The sequence below is a fragment of the Arachis ipaensis genome, chromosome B04 (assembly GCF_000816755.2).
Source record: "Arachis ipaensis cultivar K30076 chromosome B04, Araip1.1, whole genome shotgun sequence".
NCBI lineage: Eukaryota > Viridiplantae > Streptophyta > Magnoliopsida > Fabales > Fabaceae > Arachis > Arachis ipaensis.
Window position 1 is genome coordinate 73,800,244 of NC_029788.2, and position 22,427 is coordinate 73,822,670.

A 22,427-nucleotide genomic window follows, 5' to 3' on the forward strand; every position below is an offset into this window, starting at 1 on the left:
GATTATAGGGGTCATCCATCCTTGGTCCTGACTTGTTATAGTCAGGACTTTTTTCTCTTCCGAGATTGACGGGTTCTGCAACATTTCCTGGATGAGGCTTCTATTGTTACCCCCTGGTTTGGTGCTGGCTAGTTTTGAGAGTGCATCAGCTCGGGCATTTTGTTCACGGGGTATGTGGCAGATCTTATACTCCCCGATTTGTCCGAGATGTTCCTTGATTTTATCCAAATACTTTTTCATGGTGGGATCTTTGGCTTGGTAGCTCCCTGTTATTTGTGATGTAACCACTTGTGAATCGCTGTAAATGTTGAGTTTTTGAGCTCCGACCTCTTTAGCTAGCTTCAAACCAGCTAATAATGCTTCATATTCCGCCTGGTTGTTTGAGGCTGGGAACCCGAACTTGAGGGAGAGCTCAACTTGGGTTCCTTGGTTGCTTTCTATTATCACGCCTGCACCGCTTCCAGTTTTATTTGAAGAACCATCCACGTAAAGGTTCCATTCTGTGGGGGTTTCTAGGGCATCTGTGAATTCTGCGATAAAGTCGGCCAAATATTGTGATTTGATTGCTGTCCGAGCTTCATATTGGAGATCAAATTCTGACAAATCGACTGCCCACTGTAGAATTCTGCCTGCTAGATCTGTTTTCTGCAATATTCCTTTTATGGGCTGGTTAGTTCAAACCTTAATGGTATGAGCCTGGAAGTACGGGCGGAGTCGTTGAGATGTTAGGATAAGAGTATAGGCAAATTTTTCTATTTTCTGGTAGTTTAGCTCGGATCCCTGTAGTGCCTTGCTAATGAAGTAGACAGGTTGTTGCCCATTTTCGTCTTCTCTGACTAGTGCCGAGGCTATTGTCTGGTTCCCTACTGCGAGATACAATATGAGCGGTTCTCCTCCTCGTGGTCGGGATAGGATAGGTGGCCGCCCTAAGAACTCCTTGAAGTCTTGGAAGGCTTGCTCACATTCTGTCGTCCATTCGAACTATTTTCCCTTTCTTAAAGTAGCATAGAAGGGGAGGGATTTTATCGCAGCTCCTGCTAAGAATCAGGATAGGGCGGCCAATCTCCTGTTGAGTTGTTGTACTTCTTTGACACAGGTTAGGCTCTTCATGTTGAGTATGGCTTGACATTTGTCTGGATTTGCTTCAATTCCCCTTTGTGTGAGCATGAAACCTAAGAATTTTCCTGCTTCTACTGCGAAGGTGCATTTTGCGGGATTGAGTCGCATGTCGTGCTTCCTTATGGTGTCGAATACTTGAGCCAGGTCGGATAATAATGTGTCTTCGCTTTGTGTCTTTATCAACATGTCATCCACATAAACTTCCATGATTTTTCCGATGTGATCTGAGAAGACTTTATTCATTAGCCTTTGATAAGTAGCTCCTGCGTTCTTGGGACCAAAAGGCATCACGATGTAGCAGTAGTTTGCCTTTGGTGTTAAGAACGAGGTCTTTTCCTGATCTGGTCGATACATGGGGATTTGGTTGTATCCCGAGTATGCGTCCATAAACGAGAGGTATCTGTATCCGGAGGAAGCATCTACCAGGGCGTCGATGCTTGGGAGTGGGTATGGATCTTTTGGGCAGGCCTTGTTGAGATCGTTGTAATCGGTGCACATTCGCCACTTCCTGTTTGATTTTTTCACCAAGACGACGTTGGCTAGCCATAGTGGGTACTTGACTTCTCTTATAAATCCTGCCTCCAGTAGTGCTTGTACTTGTTCTTCCACAGCTTTGGATCGTTCTGGCCCGAGTTTCCTTCGTCTCTGCTGCACCAGTTGAGATCCTGGGTAGACCGCCAACTTGTGGCACATTAGCTTAGGGTCTATGCCTGGCATGTCTGCGTCTTTCCATGCGAAGAGATCGACATTATCTCATAAGAATTGTATCAGTAATTCTTTTGAGTCTCCTCTGAGGATCGTGCCAATATTGGTTGTTTTGTCCGAGGTGTCTCCGATTTGAATCTTCTCTATCTCACCTTCTGGTTGCGGACGGAGTTCTTCTCGTTGCTGGACTCCGCCCAGTTCAATTGCATGAAACTCTTCTCCCCTGCCTCTAAGTTTTAGACTTTTGTTATAACAGCGGCGTGCTATCTTTTGATCTGCTTTTATCGTGGCTATCCCCTCTGTGGTTGGGAATTTTATGTATAGATGTGGAGTTGAGACTATTGCGCCGAGTTGATTAAGTGTTGTCCGACCTATTAGAGCATTGTAGGCTGAACTTACGTCGACCACGATGTAGTCTATCTTGAGGGTCCGAGATTGGGTCCCTTTTCCGAAGGTTGTGTGTAGCGATATGTATCCCAGTGGTTGTACTGGGTATCTCCTAATCCAAACAGACTGTTCGGGTATGCTCTAAGCTCCTTTTCATCTAAGCCAAGTTTGTCGAAGGCTGTTTTGAATAAGATGTCGGCAGAACTCCCTTGGTCCACTAGTGTGCGATGTAGATTGGCGTTTGCCAGTATGACAGTGATGACCATGGGATCATCGTGTCCCGAGATGATGCTGGATGCGTCCTCTTTAGTGAATGTTATCGCAGGGATGTCGGGTGCTTCCTCCTTTCCCTCGACCTGATATACTTCTTTGAGATATCTTTTTCGAGATGATTTGGAGATCCCTCCTCCTACAAATCCGCCGTGTATCATGTGAACGTGTCTTTCTGGTGTCCGAGGTGATCGTTCAGTTCGTCCGTCATCCTCGTCCCTTCGTCTTTTTCTTTGGTCATCATCTCGGGTAGCCAGAAATCGATCTAATCTTCCTTCTCTCACCAATTTTTCTATGATATTCTTTAAGTCGAAGCACTCGTTGGTGGAGTGCCCTCGAACTCGATGGTATTCACAATATTCCTTCCGGTTTCCCCCTCCTCTTTTGCATTTGACTGGTCGCGCCGGGGGAATTTTCTCTGTATGACAGACTTCTTTGAACACGTCGACCAGGGATGCCCTCAGAGGAGTGTAATTATGGTACTTTTTGATTTTCTCCCACTGTCGATCTTCTTTCTTTTTGGATTCCTTGTCTTTATCTCGGTAGGGGTCCAGATTTTGAGGTTTCTCCCAACCGAGCGTTTTCTTCCATGTTAATGTATTTTTCTGCTCGCTCCTGTGCTTTGTCTAATGAGGTAGGGTACTTCTTTGATATAGATTGGCTAAATAGTCCCTCTCGTAGGCCATTGATGAGTCCCATGATGGCGGCCTCTGTTGGTAAGCTTTGTATGTCCATGCATATTTTGTTGAATCTTTCCATGTAGTTGCGGAGGCTCTCCTGATCTCCTTGCTTGATCCCCAGTAGACTAGGGGCATGCTTGGCTTTATCTTTCTGGATGGACTTTGGAGGTAAGTTGTTGAACCATCGGATTGCTGTCTTCGTGAGAGTTGTTGGAAAAGCTTTGCAGTGAACGGCGTCTGAGGAGTCAGTAAAGTACATTCTGCTTCTGAAATTGTTGAGATGGTGGTTGGGATCTGTGGTACCATCATATAAAGTCATATCTGGGAGTATGAAGTCCTTTGGGATTTTGGTTTTCATGATCTCCCTGGTGAATGGATCCTGTTCTTTACGTGAGCTTTCTTCAGGAGTGATCCGAGGGGCCTTCGATGTGAGATCGGCTTCTAATTGCTGTAATTTTTCTTCCAATTCTCGACGTCGCTGTATCTCTCTTTGTAGATCCTTTCCGATTTCTCGTTGTTGTTGGGTTTCTTTTTCAAGTTGCTTCAAGCGATCTTGAAGTGCTTCTATTGCTCCCGGGTTTGCTGGATTCTTGTCTCCATTGGATTCCGGGGTGCCTTTTAGTAGGGTGTCCGCGTTTTTGTGTGGCGTTCTGTTTTCTAGATCTGAATTATGATCGTTGTCATGGTTGTCCGCCATGATGTTGGGATGACTTCCAGGTTCCCGGCAACGACGCCAATATTCCGGGGGTTACCTGAAACTGGAGGTCGATCTCGGATGAGATCTTCTGCACTGATCGGAGCCGATGTATCCGGTCGGTGGATGACGGTCGGAGCGGGTGCGTCCGACTTGTGGGATTGACTGCACTGCTGGTCCTTCGTCACCGGAGGGTGGGGGGTACCTGCAAGAGACTCCGATGCTTAAGTTAGCATGGGTATTAAGCAGGTTTTATGTAGAATCAGAGTATGAGTTATACCTGGGTGCTCCAGTGTATTTATAGTAGTTGTAGAGTGACCTTTCTAGATAAGATGAGTTAGTTATCTTATCTTATCTTTATCTTTGAGTTGAGGTCAGCTTATCTTCAAGGGAACCGTCCTTATCTCTATAGGCTTGGACGGCCTTTGGATTTGGGTCGTGTTCCTCTACTTAGGCCCTTTATGGGCTTTCCTATCGATTTGGCCGAGTTCTTTAAGAAGAAGTCGGTCCGCTTGACCTGAAGAGGTCGGTCGCTTTGTCGTTAATCATCCCAGGTCGGATAGCTCGACCCAGGGTATGAACAGGTCCCTATACCAATTCTTTTTTTTTTAGTTGGGTCCCTATAAAATTAAGCCAATTACTACTAAGAGGGACTTAATTGAAAAAAAAATTAGTGCAGGGACCCAATTAAAAAGAAAAAAACGTATAGGAACATAATTAAAAATTTTACGAAACTATAGGAACCAACAGAATAATTAAACCAATATATTATCTAGTATTATTATTCAATTTAAAAACTAGGGTATAATTTATTAACCTAGGTTAAGTTACCATTAATTATGTAACTTATGTCTAATATATTGGTGCCTATTAATGTTATATCTTAATATGACCTAATATTAGGTTAAAATATATTTACTCTATTATATTGTGATAAAAATATTGTGATAATACATATTTAATAGATTACCTAATAGACATATTATTCAATATTTCACTACAAGAAAAATACTTATTTAGCCACACTTTTTTAAAGTTACATTTAAAAAGCGTAGCCTATTCATAGAATAGGCTACGCTTTTCTCCGTTTTACAATTTTATGGGAGAATAGGAAACAGAGTTGTGACATCACTTAAAAAGTGTCTCCTTAGATATTATAAAGATCATTTATAAAGCGTAGCCTTTTCTTAATATCTATAGGTATACTTTTTTCACAAAAGAAAACACTTTTTAAGAGTAGTTCAATAGCTATGTTTTGGATACGCTTACGAAACGATTTCCTAATCTAAGCACGCTATAACCTTAATGAAATTTTCCTTTTCATAAACCTGCGCCCGTCTCCTTCGTTCAGAGATCAGAGTTCACCTTCTCTTTCGCCGTTTTCGCCCTTCTTCTTAATAAACCTGTGAAACCTCTTCTTTACCCTTAATCTTGCAAAACCCCTTCCCTTTCCCTTCCCCCCTTCTAATTTTCTGAAAAGTAAAAACCTTTTTCTCCTTTTAACTCTCTTGAAACCCTTGCTCCTTTATCTCCAAAACCACACACTCTCATCTCTCAAACACTCATTTACGGCGCCAGCACTAGACAGACGACGGCCAATGTCAGGGAAGCGTTGAGTAACAGAACCACGACTAGTAGAGAGAAATAGAACTGATGAGGCGAGGCGAGCTGCGATGGGAACTAAGTTGCGGCCGCGGGAAAGTGGTGCGAATAAGAGGCGGAGAAGGGAGTTGAATTGGTGCTGCTGCATCAGCTAAACCAACAAGAATCAAAAGCCTTATCGTGATTCCAATCTCTTCCTTCAATAATAAGCCCCGATGATAGCATCACCTTCTACGAAAACTTCATCCTCTGAGGTATCCGCGTTGACCGAGTCCAACCCAGTCTTGTTTCTTGCTCCTTCAAAGTCTCCCGTCGCCTTACTGTAACTAACTTCCACACCCCTAATAATCAGTTTTCTTCTTATTGTTGTTATTATTATTATTTTCTTTCCAGTTTGATCGTACTTTTTTTTATTAAAAAAGTTTGTAATGTTGCCCAAGCCCTATCTTAATCTTTTATTAGTTTTTAGGAAGTGAGTCTTTTTGTAATTTGGATTATAAAATATATTCTTACTTGATCATCGTTAATAGTGTTCATTGCTTAGTGCCTATGCAATAATCACACATGAACTGTAAGATTAGAGTTAGAATTTATGAGTATTGAAAATTGTTGATGCTATCTATCTTCACATTTCCCCTCCCATTCATTGTTATATTTTTATTGAGTATTCGCTTGCTATGATTTGAGTAGGGTCACCTTGGCTGTGTTAATGCTGTGGCTTGAAATTCCAAAGGCTCATTATTGATATCTGGATCAGATGATACATGGATATGGCAACTTTAATCTTTAAAAAAGTGTAATCTATATTAGGAGCTAAGTGGTAGTTCTGATAAAAAAACTATGAAAGAATATTCAATGTTATTATAAAGTATGTTTCTATACCAAGTGTAAAAACTCTCCCCATGTGAAGTAGCATGTTCCAAATTTCTCAACTTCCTTCTTTTGTGTGCTTGAAACACTTGCAAAGCTCACAATAGCTACACCATTATTATAATTAATTCACCAATTGAACGAGAAAAAACACTTAATAATCTAACTAGGAATCATTAAGGTTTAATATAGAAATATGTTTAACCTACTTTTGAGATTTTAACAGCACCTTTTAAGACAAGACAAAATTTACACAAACATCAAATCAAAATTGACATTATTCCCAGTTTCTACTCCAAATAAATTATTGTGCTAGCTAGGGGGAAAAAACCTTACAGATGGAATCTTGTTTTCTTGGACAAATGCTATTGAAAATTCATTATGATTTATGATAAACTCCACTGCATTAGGACCTGTTAGGCATTATAATTTCATGTTATATGTAAAAGAAACTAATCAACTATGTTACAAAAAGTGTGTTAAGTAAAAAAAGCTCCAAATTGATACATATTCTATAATTCTAAGGAAGGAAAAATTATACTCAGGGTATCATATAATGGAACATATGTTACTGCATGGGTATTGCAAGCCTACAAAACAAGGTGAAAATAAAATTGAATCAAGTTATATATCTTGCTTGCGTGCGCTCTCTCCTTTTTTATTTAACGGCCGCTTTATTCTATTGGTTTCTTTTATGTGACTTTGTTTTGTAGTATTCCCTTCCCAGGCCCCATGGTGTTGTATTGCTTTTATGACGAAATATTTTTAATTTTCTATTTTTCTTCAGTTCCTTTTTCAAATTAAAAAAATACGACATTGTGGTAGGCACATTATCTTTTTGGACATGGAGTGATTGGAATGCATGATTATGATTCATCAATGATTAAAAATGCTTTGGATCCCTAAATTTAATGTTGAATCAACTAGCAAGAACATGTTATGGTGATTCGTTTAACTTGCAAGTGGTCTAGATTAATTGCTTCTTAATCTTAATTCTTATTGTTCTTAAGCAGCTACTTTGATAATTAATTAGATAACACTGGTCTTGTACTCTACCTATATAAGCGCCAGCTTACACTTCACATTTTCTTTGATTGCTGTAGCCACTGGTCCTGTACTCTGCCCCCTTCATATTAGTTCAAATCCAAATCCAAATCCAAATCCAATAGAAATCGCGCAGATCTTCTCTTATTTTCTTTTATTTGCGTATTTGTGTGTTGATTTGGAATGAAAATGAGAACAGGCTTCGGGGAAGAAACTTGCGAATCCAATGAGAGAGATTAAGGTACAGAAGCTCGTTCTCAACATCTCCATGGGTGAGAGTGGAGATCGTCTCACTAGAGCTGCTAAGGTTCGCCTCGCATTGCTTCTTTTAATTTTTCTTTTTATTTATAATTAAAGTTATTGTCTGTTTTTTTGCCGGTGCTAAAGCAACTTAGTGGCCAAATCCTGTGTTTTCCAAAGGTTAGCTATTATAATGATTAATGAATAGTTGAATAATTCTGGTCATAATGAATTTGTGTGACTCTCAGGTTCTATTGATTAGGGTTGTTTACAAAGTAATTTGCGTCATATTATGTATGTTGCAAGAGAAATGAATGTGGAAAAGATTCTAACTTCAAACCTTAGTGTTGGTATTGAGTCTAAATTTTTATGGTTTCTATCCAGGGCTCTATTTTTTTTCGGCTTCTCTTACATTTTCAGGGACTGTCTAACAGATAGAAGCCATAAGATTGGGAATTGCTTTGGTGCTTCAAATTGGTTTAGAGGGAGTAATGATAGTGATACTGCTGAGAAACCCCAACAAGGTAATAGAATAAGTTTAGTGGATTTGGATTTTTATCATTAATCAATTGTTTTGTGTTAGTATTGGGAGGCTGTTAACTTTATCATATCATCCCCCTAAAATTTATGTATTTTTCATGTTCAAATGCCATATTTATTTTACTACAAAGGGCAAACTCTTACATTTGTAAGAATTTTGCAACATGTTTTTGATAACCCCTTTATCTTAAATCCTAGTAGCCAAAACTTGGAGACAATATTATGTAAAAATTCTTGCAGGTTTTTATGAGAATTGGAGTTTGAATGGAGGATATAATGCCGCTAAAAGTTAATTTTCATGCTATCAAAATTAAGTTATTATATGTTAAATGACTGTTTGTATTTCAGCTTCTATGAATATCTACTCAAGGCCTGGATTCTAGGAAACAAGACTGAATCAGTAGAATATTATAGGTATTGAACTTGAAAATTCAATTTTCTTTTGAAAGTTGAGGCATAATATTATAGTTTTGATTTAGTTGTATTTATACTGCACTTGTTTTGTTTGATGTTATGTTTTATTTGGATTGAAGTTTCAGTTAAGTTGCAAGGTTGTGTTTCAATGTAATTTTTATAGGTTTGGTAATGAAATCTTTGAGTAGTGTTGGTCTTGATTTAAAATTGGTTGACTTGAATTATTTTGTCTTAATAACTGTGCTTACAAAGTGGCCTCTTAAGCTTCACTCCTAGGATTGCACTAGAGAGAATCTTATCATACCAATTTTAATTCAACACCCTGAGCTTGGACACTATATTTTATTGACTATATACTCTTACTTTGTTCAGGTTTATAAGAACATACGGAGCAACTTTCTATATCAATTAATCTCTCTTAAAACCACCAACTTTGTCAATTAAAGAATTTGATTCTGCTGCAAAGAAGCAAATAATTAATGGTAAGATAACAAAAAGTATAATTGTTTCTGTGTTCATGTTATTTATTATTTGAATCCTATATAAAGCCTTCTACTTGTTCCTTGTCTCTGTCTAATTATACTTGTCTTTGTTTAACACATTTCTACGCATAGAATAACTGAATTGATTGCTGCTATTATAATGCTCTTAGATTTTATCTGAACTCTCCATTTCCCACAAATTTGGTTGACATTACAGAAGAGGTATGCTCTTAGTCTTGCTTGTTGTTGATGTCTTCTATAATACATGGAATAACTCCTCACATAACTTTTCCATATTCTAGAGGATAAAAACCACTACTGTCTTGCTTTTCCACTATTGTGAGGAGGCACAATCTTTGAAATGCACAACATGCTGCAACCTCTTTGGCGATGAACAAGTAGGTACTTGAACCAATTGTCCCTTGTGTCCTTTTTGTAATTTGTCCTGCTAATTACTTGAACATCTGATTTGGAAATCTAACTGATACTTCAAGATAAATCTTTATCCCCTTCCCCTTCACCGTATAGAAACTTCCTCAGTTTGCGAGCAGCATGAACTGCCGCTTGAGCGTCGGCACCGGCTCCGTGAGCAAGCGCTCCAATTACTTCAAAGCCTTTTAGGAATCAATGTTCGAAGCTCCTCTGTTTACAAATTTCAAAACGCGAGTCAGAGAAAAGTTGAAGTGAATTTAAGATTTGAAATTGATAGAGAGAGAAGGAAAACCTGATTATTTGTGGAGATCATCGGAGGAGGGGCGGAGGAGGAGGGAGAGATCATCCTGATGCGACGGCAATGGATAAGAAGGGTTGAAGTATGCGAGGTGAAAATTGAAATGGTGAATTTGGGGAAATGAAAGAAACGCGGGGAGTGAGTGGGAGGAAATTTATTTTATTGATAAAAATCGACAATATACATCTCGATTTTAATTTGAAAAACAACGACGTCTTCGACGTCGATTTTATACATTAAATCTGTACCATCCATTTAATTTGGGAAAGTGATTAAGACCGTTTAAATTTATCGATGACAAAATGTGTCGATATTTTAAATAATAAAATAGACGCTACGTTCGTCGATTTTAAAATAAAAATATTCTCACCTCACACTCCGTCGACAATGTGTCGATAATGGAAAAACGGTTAAAGGATTACCAAAAAAATCGACGACTTTGCTGTCGATTTTAATATTTTATTTTTAATTATCTTTTTTAATAATATCGACAGCAAACTGTCAAAAAATATCGACGGGAGAGATAGTCGTCGATTTTTAGCATCGAAAAATACACTTTTTCTTGTAGTGATAACATTAGGATCTAAAATACTATTAATAATATTAGATACATATATTACCATAATATCCTATAGGGTTATATATTGACTATTTAGTATATAACTATTTATGAAATTAAATCATTATCCAGTGAAAAAAAAAACAAAATATTTTAAAGAAAATTTAAAATTTTTAATAACTAAATTGTTTATTTTTGAATCTTTATATTGAAAAATTAACTTTTTTATTTCGATGTAGATAATAAAATAAATTGCATCAATATTGTGTAAACAAAAAATTTGAAAATTTATTATTTTCAAATTTTAAACTAAAAAAAAGTAACTTTTTCACTAAAATAAGAAAAATATAAAATTACAAAAATATCCAATAAAAAACATAAAAAGTTTATCATAATCGACAACAGTATATGATTATTTAACCCATAATGATTATGTTGTTAAAGGGATGTTCCTAACCCATAATGTTACAATAACCCATTAAATACTTATAATTAAACCATATATAACCTTATGGGCACTATGTATATTAACCATAATGACAATCAATAATCATTTGGTTTTCTGTCTCAAGAATTTTTTGATATATTCACTCCATAAGCATATGGCTAGGAAAACAACTCTTTGGACTTTTAATCATATTTGTTCTTTCTAGCCATTGATGCTCAGAGCCTTGGACCTTGCTTTTTTTTTTCTTTCTGCTGTTTGTTTTGCTTCAAGGATGAACTTCTGGTTTATTTTAGAGAATCTATACTTCTCTAAATTCCTATACCTCAAGAATCAACATTCTTAACTTCAATATCAATTATGCATTACTCAATTTATACATTCAGAATCACAAATAATACCATCATATCAAAGTAAATAAGACAGTTCAGAATATATAACTCAAGTCTCATGTATTATACTACTTCTTTTCTCCCACCTAGAATTTCTATTTAGAGTCCTTAAGTTGGTATATTATTAACCTAAGAACTGTAAATTAAGTATCTAGAATATTAAATTATATAAAAGGATATAATTAGAAAGATGAATTAAAATACTTTTATCATATTATAAATTGTGTTGAAAAATTATGAACCTATGATAAACATAATTGATTCTGATTAAATTATATAAAATTGATTACAATTGTCTGTGTATATATGTATCATAATTATTTATGCCTATAACACATATAAACATTTGGTTTTCTACATGTAACACCGTAATATTCAAATTCTTATGCTCAAGTCATAAGTCAATGATAATAAGTCAAATTCTTATCAACTTATCTCACATTTATTCAACAAAATAGCATAATTTTGTGAATTTCTCCTAATTTGTGCTTAAGAGTAAAAACATGCTTTTTATTCATTAAAATTGATAAATTTAATTCACTTTGATTCCACTCGATGCTTTGATATATTTGTTGAGTGATTTCAGGATATAAGAGGTAAGGATTGAATCAAAGAAGTGAAAGAAAAGCATGCAAAGTGGAGAATTCATGAAGAAATGAGGATTTGGTGAATCAAGGCCATGCGCACGCGTCATCCACACGTACACATGGGAAAGAATTTTGCCAAGGGACGCGCACGCGTCACCCATGCATACGCGTGACACTAGTCATGTGACCACACTAAAGGCAATACACAGGGGGTGATTTCTGAGCCATCCAGGCCCAAATCCAACTCATTTCTGATGCTATTGAACCCAAGGATTGGAGGGGGAATGAACCAAGTAGTCATAGTTTAGTTTTTCATCATATTTCAGGTTAGAATTTTAGAGAGAGAAGCTCTCTCTTCTCTCTAGAATTTAGGGTAGTTTAGGTCAAATTTTCTTAGATCTAAGTTTTAATTCTCATTTTAGTTCAATTCCCTTTACATTCCCTTGTTCTATTGTCTTAATCCTCTTAGTTTTTCTTGTTAATTCCTTTATATTGCTAATTTTAGTTTATGAACTCTATTGTTAATTTCAATTCTCTTTTAATGCAATTTTATATTTCCATCTCTTTTTATGTTAGTTGCTATTGTTGATTTCTTGTTTGTGTTAGTTATGGTTTTCATTAATTCTTGCAATTTGTGATGTTTACTTTTATTACACTCTAGGTATTTGATAAAATATTTTCACTAATTATGAAGTAGTTTTCGATAATCTTGGCCTAGGCTAAGGGAATTGAGTGACCTTGAGTCATTGGGTCTAATTGGATTGGTGATTTGGGTCCCTTGTTGATCAATTTGATGTCCATTGACACTAACCTACTACTAAGTCAATTAGTAGCTAGGTTGGGACTTATGGGTTGATGTTGATCAAGCCTATTTGACATACTTCAAGTATAGAAGTAGACTTGATGGGTTGGTCCCTCATAATTGTCAATATATGGTTGTTAAACAAGAATGGTGATCTCAATTTCTATGCCTTAGCCAAGAGTCCTTTTTACCCCTTTAATTTCCCTTTTTATTGCTTTAATTTCTTTTCATTTAATTCCTTGCATGCTTGTTTCATTTCTTGCAATTTACATTTCTTGCTTATTTCAACCAAGACCCCACTTAACCTTCATACCAATAATTGAGAACTTCATTGCAATTTCTTGAAAGACGACCCGAGGTTCAAATACTCTCGGATTTTATTGGGATTTGTACTTGTGACAAACAAATTAAACTTTGATTGAGGGTTGTTTGTCGGTTTGGAACTATACTTGCAATGAAGTGATTTATTTTATCGAGAAGAAATTCCTAACCGACGATAACCTTCTATCAAGTTTTTGGCACCGTTGCCAGGGAATTGCAGTGGTGTTATATTATTGGCTATTGTGAATATGTGAATATTGTAAATAGCTTGCTTCTTAGTTATTTCTTGGTTTTGCTAGTAGTTAGGAGTTTGTTTTCTTTATTTCTTATTAGTTTTTATCTTTGTTATCTCTTTTCACTATGAATTCTCATCACTTTGGATATGAGTTTGGTTCTAACTATGTTGTAGGCAATGAGAACTACAATGAGAAAATGCATTGAAGAGAGATCTTTTGCGTGATCTAGAATTCAGAATAAATTTCCGTTGCAAGTATAGTTTCTAAACCAACAAAAGTCCTTTCTCACAAATGTTTTGGTTGTCACAAGTAACAAACCCCTTAAAAATTGATAACCGAAGTATTCAAACCTCGGGTCGTCTTCTCAAAGAACTGCAGGGAGGTATGTTCTTATTATTGGTTATGAGTTTTGTAAATTGGGGATTTTGAAGGTAAGGAACAAGTAATTTAAATGACAAGTAAAATAAATAAATAGCTATAAAATAAACTCTTGGCAAGATATGAAAACTGGAATTCCTATCCTAGTTATCCTTATCAATGGTGATGATAATTGGGTTTTAATCCCACTTAGTTAACCTTTACTAAAGCAAAGGAAGGTCAAGTGGACTAATTAGTTTGATCCTCAGGTCCTAGCCAATTCCTAAGAAAGGACTAGAGTTATTGGAATCCAATTCAATTAGCAAAATAACAATTATCAATCATGATGAGTTTGATAACTCAAGAGTCTCCAATTGATCAATTAAAACCAAGGATATGAAAAGCTAAATAAAAATCATAAACTGAAATACCTCAATTGCATTAATAAGAGAAAATCAATCTAACATAGAAAGTTCATAAGCCAATTTGGCGACAAAAGTAATTAAAGGAAGCTTTAAAATATCTGAAAGCAAAAGAAAAATATAAAGTAAAAGAAATATTGAACCTGAAGAGAGTTGAAATCCTAAATTAAAATAATAAGAAATCCTAATCCTAAAACCTAAGAGAGAGGAGAGAACCTCTCTCTAAAAACTACATCTAATTCATGAAAAGTGAATAATTCGAGAGCTTCTTATGAATAGATGCATTTCCCCACTTTATAACCTCTAATCTGTGTTTTCTGGACTTAGATCTGGGCCAAAAAGGGCTTCAGAAATCGCTGGTGGCATTTTCTGCAGTTGCTACACGTGGCGTCTGTCATGCGTCCGCGTGGGTCACGCGGTCCCGTCATCTGGGATTTTCCTTGTCATGCGTTCGCTTCGGTCACGCGTTCGCGTCGCTGCCTTTTCACGCTGTGCATGCGGCCGCGTCATCCATGCGTTCGCGTCGCTGCCAGTTTCTTCAAAAACTCTATTTTGTGCTTTCCTTCCATTTTTGTATGTTTTCTTTCCATCCTTTAAGTCATTCCTGCCTTAGGAGATCTGAAACTAATTAACACATAAATCATGGCATCGAATGGTAATAAAAGGTAATTAAAATAATTATTTTTAAAGCATAGAAAACATGTTTTTCACACATATTACATAATAGGGAAGGGAAAGTAAAACCATGCAATTTACATGAATAAGTGGGTGAAGGATTGAATAAATCATTTAAATTGAGCACAAAATACATCATAAAATATGGGTTTATCAACCTCCCCACACTTAAACAATAGCATGTCCTCATGCTAAATCCAAGATAAAGAGTAAGGTAAGGTTAAAGTGGTGGAATCTCATGCAATGCATTCTATCCTAAATGCAACTACCTAAATGAGTCATGCAATTCTAGTTGTTATTCACTTGTATATAAAGCTTACATGTAGTAAAATTAATTCATATCCTCAAGGAATCATATATGCATAGCCAGACCCTAGATAATGTTAAAGCACCTTTACAATTGAGATGGGTAAAAGTATTTCACAAACTTACAAGATAATTAACAATTTAGGCAGAGATATATGGTGATGAGCTATTGAACCCTCATTGGATTTTGTGTTTACTCTCTAGTCACTCAATGTTTATTGGGTTAATCACTCTATTCTTTTTCTATCCTTACTTTCTATAACTTTGTTCTTCCTCTAACCAATCAACAATTATAGAATACAGATATACAAAAATCATGAGGTCTTTTCCAAGGTTGTAATGGGGCCAAGGTAAAGGTAAGGGTATATGTATAGGGCTAAGTGAGCTAATAAGTGAATCCTTGATTAGTCTAAGATCTCACCTAACATACATAATTTATAAATCAAAAGTTTCTTTAACCTATTTGCCCAAATTTTTCCACTTTGTATTGCAAACTCATGCATTAAGTTTTAATTTTGTCCCATGTGCATTGATTCTTTTTATTTTGCAATTGGGGAGTTTTTGTATCCCCTTTTATTTAAATACTGAAAACTTCTTTTTTTTTTTAATGCACATGGTAATTCAATTGTTTTGCTTTCACATGAGCATGCTTCCCAAATTTTTATTTTGAAACATCTTTATTCTTTTTAACTTCCTACTTTGTTTCTATCATCCCTGTTCCCATAAAGTTCCCCACACTTAAATTATACACAATACTTATCTTAAGTTAGCTAAGGATTCAACTTGGGATTTGTATTTTGTTTTTCTGCTTAGGGCTAGTAATGTGGTTTATAGAGCAAGAGGGGATTAAAAAGCTCAAGGGGGCTAACAAGGGTGATGTAAAAGGTAGGCTAATTTGGGACAACTGAGGAAAAATTCAAATGATGGCCTCAATCATCTTTTAGTATGTATCTATATCCTATAATTGGACATATAGATTAAAACAAAGTAAAGAACATCAGAATGAAAAAGAACGGCAAAACACACAGGAATGAAATTTATGGTTTGAATGTAACCATACAATTAAGCTCAAAACTCACAGGCTGTGTGTTCTCTAACTCAAACAGCATATATCAGTTATATATGTCATGCAAGTAAAAATTAAGAGTTCCCATTATTCTCAATGTAAATCTTAGGGTGGCCCTTAAAATCTTAGTGTTGTTCCTTGATGAAATGTTGTTAAGTAACTAACATGTAATGATATATATACAAGGTGTGTGGATTATTTTAATTTACTAAAGTCTCTTGTTTTACTTCCTTTTTATTTTCAATTTAAACCAAACTATCATATGCTAAAAGGGTAAACTATAATAATTAATCCACATATTCTATAATTAATAAGTTTAGAATTGCAAACTAAACTAAATGGTTAAAATATGAAATAAAGTGCAAAATGCAAAAATAAAATAAAAATACATGAAAAGGACAATGTATAAGTATTGAAAAATAAAAATAAAGATAAAAGTACAGAAAAATAAACAAAATAAGATAAAAGAGTCTGTAGTGGTTCACCAAAAAAAAATATGCCAGGGATGACGACCTCCCCACACTTAAATTAAAGCATCGTCCTCGATGCTCACTTAAGCTGGGTGTGAAGGAGTGTCATCACCGGAAGGATGGGCTGCTGGAGTCTCTGAGGCGGCTTGAGGGTCTGCAGACTGGATAAGTGTAGAAGGATCTGTCTGTTGCAGTGGAGGCTCTGACTGGATAGGAATCTCTGGATCTGCGGCCTGAATCTGATGTGGCTCCTCCTGCTGTAGCACAGCCTGCTCTGGTCCTGCCTGTGCAGCCTGGGTAGGTGTCTCCTCCTCGTGATCATCCTCCTCCACCTCAGATGTATCAGAAGGGGTGTCAGGCTCGGAGGGAATGTCGCCGCCAGATCGGATCATCAACTTGAGGTGCTCATAGCGTCGCTTGTTGCGACGCTCCATACGGTCGAAACAGGTGAAGAGTCGATGCACCAAGTGATAAATGGGCTCAAGGGCAGGTGGAGGTGCAGCGGTGGTAGCTGGGGCAGCAGTAGATGAAGAAGGGGCAGCTGAAGGTGTGGCTGTATCATCAGAAGCGGGGAGGAATGGAGGTCTAAAGCTTAAAGCCTAAAACTTCCTGTTGTGAGGGATAATCCTCTTGCAGTCTGCAGCAGGTGGCTTCTCATCAGCAAGCTCCCAAGGCACGTCAGCTCGACGGCCGAGCTGGGTAATCAGATATGGGAAAGGAAGGGTGCCTCTGACATAGACCCTGGCCATATAGTGCCGGATGAATCGTGGCAGATACAGGTCCTTACCCTCCAGCACACACCAGAGAAGGGTGATCATAGTAGCAGGCAGCTCCGTCGCATGAGTGCTTGGTGATGAGCGGATAATTTATACGCTTTTTGGCATTGTTTTTAGTATGTTTTTAGTAGAATATGGTTACTTTTAGGGATGTTTTCATTAGTTTTTATGTTAAATTCACATTTCTGGACTTTACTATGAGTTTGTGTGTTTTTCTGTGATTTCAGGTATTTTCTGGCTGAAATTGAGGGACTTGAGCAAAAATCAGATTCTGAGGTTGAAGAAGGACTGCTGATGTTGTTGGATTCTGACCTCCCTGCACTCAAAGTGGATTTTCTGGAGCTACAGAACTCGAAATGGCGCGCTTCTAATTGCGTTGGAAAGTAGACATCCAGGGCTTTCCAACAATATATAATAGTCCATACTTTGGCCGAGTTTAGACGACGTAAAAGGACGTTGAACACCAGTTCTACGCTGCTGTCTGGAGTTAAACGCCAGAAACACGTCACAAGCCAGAGTTGAAAGCCAGAAATACGTTACAAACTGGCGTTCAACTCCAAGATTGACATCTGCACGTGTAACATTCAAGCTCAGCCCAAGCACACACCAAGTGGGCCCCGGAAGTGGATTTATGCATCAATTACTTACTGGGATTGAATGACTGTGACGAGCTTCAAACTCGCGAGTGATGGGCGTAGTGACAGACGCAAAAGGAGGGTGAATCCTATTCCAGTATGATCGAGTAACTCAGATGATTAGCAGTGCTGTGACAGAGCATTTGGACCATTTTCACAAGAGGATGGGATGCAGCCATTGACAAGGGTGATGCCTCCAGACGATTAGCCATGCAGTGACAGCGCATCGGACCATTTTCCAGAGAGGATAAAAAGTAGCCATTGACAACGGTGATGTCCTTACATAAAGCCAGCCATGGAAAGGAGTAAAACTGATTGGATGAAGACAGCAGGAAAGCAGAGGTTCAGAGGAACGAAAGCATCTCTATACGCACTTATCTGAAATTCTCACCAATGATATACATAAGTGTTTCTATCCTTATTTTCTATCTATTTATTATTTATGTTCGAAAACTCCATAACTATTTTATATCCGCCTGACTGAGATTTATAAGGTGACCATAACTTGCTTCATACCAACAATCTCCGTGGGATCGACCCTTACTCACGTAAGGTTTTATTACTTGGACGACCCAGTGCACTTGCTGGTTAGTTGTATCGAAGTTGTGAATGAAAAACAATTTATTAAGACGTGCATACAGAGTTTTTGGCACTGTTACCATGAGATCACAATTTTGTGCACCAAGTTTTTGGCGCCGTTGCCGGGGATTGTTCGAGTTTGGACAACTGACGGTTCATCTTATTGCTCAGATTAGGTAATTTTCTTTTTGTTTTATTTTCAAAAAAATTTTAAAAAATTTTTCAAAAATTTCTCCTTTGTTTTCGAAAAAAAAATTTAAAATAAATGTTTTCAAAAATATATTTTTCTTCAAAATTTTTAAGAATGAATTCTAGTGTTTCATGATGATTTGTTGAATCCTGGCTGGCTGTAAGCCATGTCTAATCTTTTGGACTGGGGTTTCAACTTATTATCACAAGAGCTTGTTGATTCTCACACACTTAGTTGCTCTATACATGGAAAGTATAAATATCTTCTAAAGCTTGACTGGCTATTAAGCCATGTCTAACCCTCAGATTGGAGCTTTAGACTAAGATTGCAAGATTCTTGGAATTCATATTAAAAATTTTGGAATCCTTATTTTTCATTTTTTTCAAATAATTTTCGAAAAATCCAAAAAAAAATCATAAAATCATAAAAATCAAAAATATTTTGTGTTTCTTGTTTGAGTCTTGAGTCAATTTTTAAGTTTGGTGTCAATTGCATACTCATCTTGCATTTTTCGAAAATTGCATTCATGCATTGCATTCATCATGATCTTCAAGTTGTTCTTGATAAACCTTCATGATTGATCTTCATATTACATTGTTTTGTGTTGTATGGTATTTTTCATATGCATTCTTGAATTCTTAGTGTCTAAGCATTAAAGATTTCTAAGTTTGGTGTCTTGCATGTTTTCTTTGCATTAAAAATTTTTCAAAAATATGTTCTTGATGTTCATCATGATCTTCAAAGTGTTCTTGGTGTTCATCTTGACATTCATAGCATTCTTGCATGCATTCATTGTTTTGATCCATAACTTTCATGCATTGCATCAGTTTTCATGTTTTTCTCTTTCATCATTAAAAATTCAAAAAAATCAAAAAAAAAATATCTTCCCCTTTTTCTCTCTCAAAATTTCGAAAATTAGATTTGACTTTTTCAAAAATTTTTAAAAATCTAGTTGTTTTTATGAGTCAAATTAAATTTTCAATTTGAAAATCTTATCTTTTTCAAAATCTTTTTCAAAAATCAAATCTTTCTCATTTTTCTTAGTTATTTTCGAAAATTTTAAAAATATTTTTCAAAAATCTTTTTCTTATTTTTATTACATAATTTTCAAAAATAACATCATCAATTAATGTTTTGATTCAAAAATTTCAAGTTTGTTACTTACTTGTTAAGAAAGATTCAAACTTTAAGTTCTAGAATCATATTTTATGATTTCTTGTGAATCAAGACATTAATTGTGATTTTAAAAATCAAATCTTTTTCAAAACTAATTTCAATCATATCTTTTCAAAAATATCTGTTTATCTTATCTTTTTTTAAAACATATCTTTTTCAAAAATTTGATTTTTAAAATATCTTTTCTAACTTCCTATCTTCTTATCTTCTCAAAATTGATTTTCAAATTTGTTTCAATTAACTAACTAACTCTTTGTTTGTTTCTTATCTTTTTCAAAACTACCTAACTAACTCTCTCTCTCTAATTTTCGAAAATATCTCCCTCTTTTTCAAAATTTCTTTTTTAATTGACTAATTATTTTCATTTTTGATTTTAATTTTCGAAAATTACTAACCTTTTTCAAAAACTATTTTTGAAAATCACTAACTCTTTTTCAAAAATTATTTTTGAAAATTCTCTCTCTCTCTCTGAGTTCAGATTTTCTCTTCTTCTTTTCTTCTACTCACATAAGGGAACCTCTATACTTGGGCAAAAAGGATTCCTATTATTATTTTTCTGTTCTCTCTTTTTCATATGAGCAGGAGCAAGGACAAGAATATTCTTGTTGAAGCAGATCCAGAACCTGAAAGGACTTTGAAGAGGAAACTAAGAGAAGCTAAATTACAAAGTTGGCATAACAAAGTTGCTCAGGATCTGGTGCCAGAGTCGAGCCTCATCATTCAGATACATAAGCTTGATTCCCTTAGGCATTGTTGTGTTCTTTCCCATGACCCAGGGGACAGTAGGATCAAGGGCTATCCTCTGCTTGACAGCATCCCAGTCAAATCGCATAAACCTCATATCCTCTTCAGCCTTTTGGTAACCGTCAGACTAATCTGACTTAGGCTGAAGGCGGAGGATGTAATCGATAGCTTCCTCAGTGACCAGTATTTGTTTCCCTCTGAGGTGCACTGCATCCAGGGAAGTCTTGAAATAGTTGCAGTAAAACTCTCTAACCCAGGAAGCATTGACCTCTGTCAGGTTTCTCTCCAAGAAGAACCAGCCTCTCTGTTTTATCTGATCGGAGGTGTACTGCTGTAGTTCTTCTGGAATTTTCAGAGTTCTCTCCAGGTACAGGTTTCTGGAGGTGGCAAACACTGGATACTTCAGATCACAGTATCTGTTTGCGAATTTTACCGATCATTGGCAGTGAGGAGCTGGTCAGCCTTCTCTTGCGGGCTAAAGTGCTTTTCCTGCCAGGAGTCATCATGCATAATGTCCAGGATGGACATAGAGTATTTGCCTCTTTTTCTTTTGCCAGTGGTAGCCTTGCCTTTTCCTTTTCTTTAAGGGTCAGACATCCTGAAAAGCAGAAATTGCAGGATACAATGAAAGAACAAAAACAGGAAAATAAGTAGCCAAATAGAATAATAGCAACATAAGCACATAGTGGCAAAAGAGCAGCAGAATAATGAGATGAGTTAAGTATATGTGCATAAGGGATTGTATTTGAGTTAGGGATCCGAGATGAAAAATCACAATCCAAAATGTAATATAAATAGAATTCATGTTAATTAGGAAAAACCATAATCATGCCTTGAGTTAAAAAGTTAAAGTAAATAGTTAAAAACCAAAAAGAGAAGTTTGAAAGTTAGATCAGTTAGTATTGAGAAAGAGGTTAGAAAGTGGAAATCAGTGAGTGAGTGAAAAGAAAGTCAGAGTAAGTGGCATGATGATCGGTTTCTAAGTAACAAGAATTTCACAATTAGAAGCAGCAGTCAACTCATATTCAAGCAAGGAAATCAGGTTGATGATGATTCATATAGATATGGAAATAGAAAAAATTGAAATTGAATCATCAAAAGTGCAATATATTAACCAGGAAATCGAAAAGAATAAGAATGTTGGCCCGTGCATTCAAGAATTGGTTTGGTAAAAGCTAAGTAATGGAAAATTCAAAATTGCCAAAACCAATGCATGAATGAGAAGGAAATAATTTGCAGAAAATTGGGCAGCATTCCGGCTAAAATTGGATGTTCCCGGGTAATAAACAGCAAGCAGAATAATTCATATAAGGTAAAATAAGGCTGCAAATACACATAAGTAATGTGAACATGAAAGAGCAATGGAACAACAGTATGAAAACAGTAACGAACAACATATGAACAGTATTAACATCACAGCAACATTAGAATTGCAAAAATTATAAAACAGGTAGCAAGAACAGCGTAATTAACAGGCCTAAATCCACTAACCACATCCTAGCTACCTAACCACCTAGAATCCACTACAAACATGCATCTCTAACTAGCCTAATTTGAACATAATTGGAAAAAATATGCAACTAACTACGAATGAAAGAAAAATGGCGTTCGGCAGAACCTGGTAGGCGTATGAACTACGGTAAGGATCAGAGAGATGGCGGCGGTGTGGTGGTGGTGGTGGGAGGCGGCGGTGAAGGACGGTTGGCACGGCGGTGGGTGGCTGTTCGGTGGCAGGGGATTCGGGTGGGGTTTAATGGTGGTGGGTAAGAAGAAAGGGGGGTGAGGGTGGTGGTGGTGGGAGGCGCGGCGGTGATGGCGTGGTGGTGGTGGTTGGCCGCGGTGGGGGCAGCGGTGGTGGAGGGAAGAAGAGAAGAGAGAGAGAAGAAGGGGAGGGAAGGAAGAAGGAGGGGGT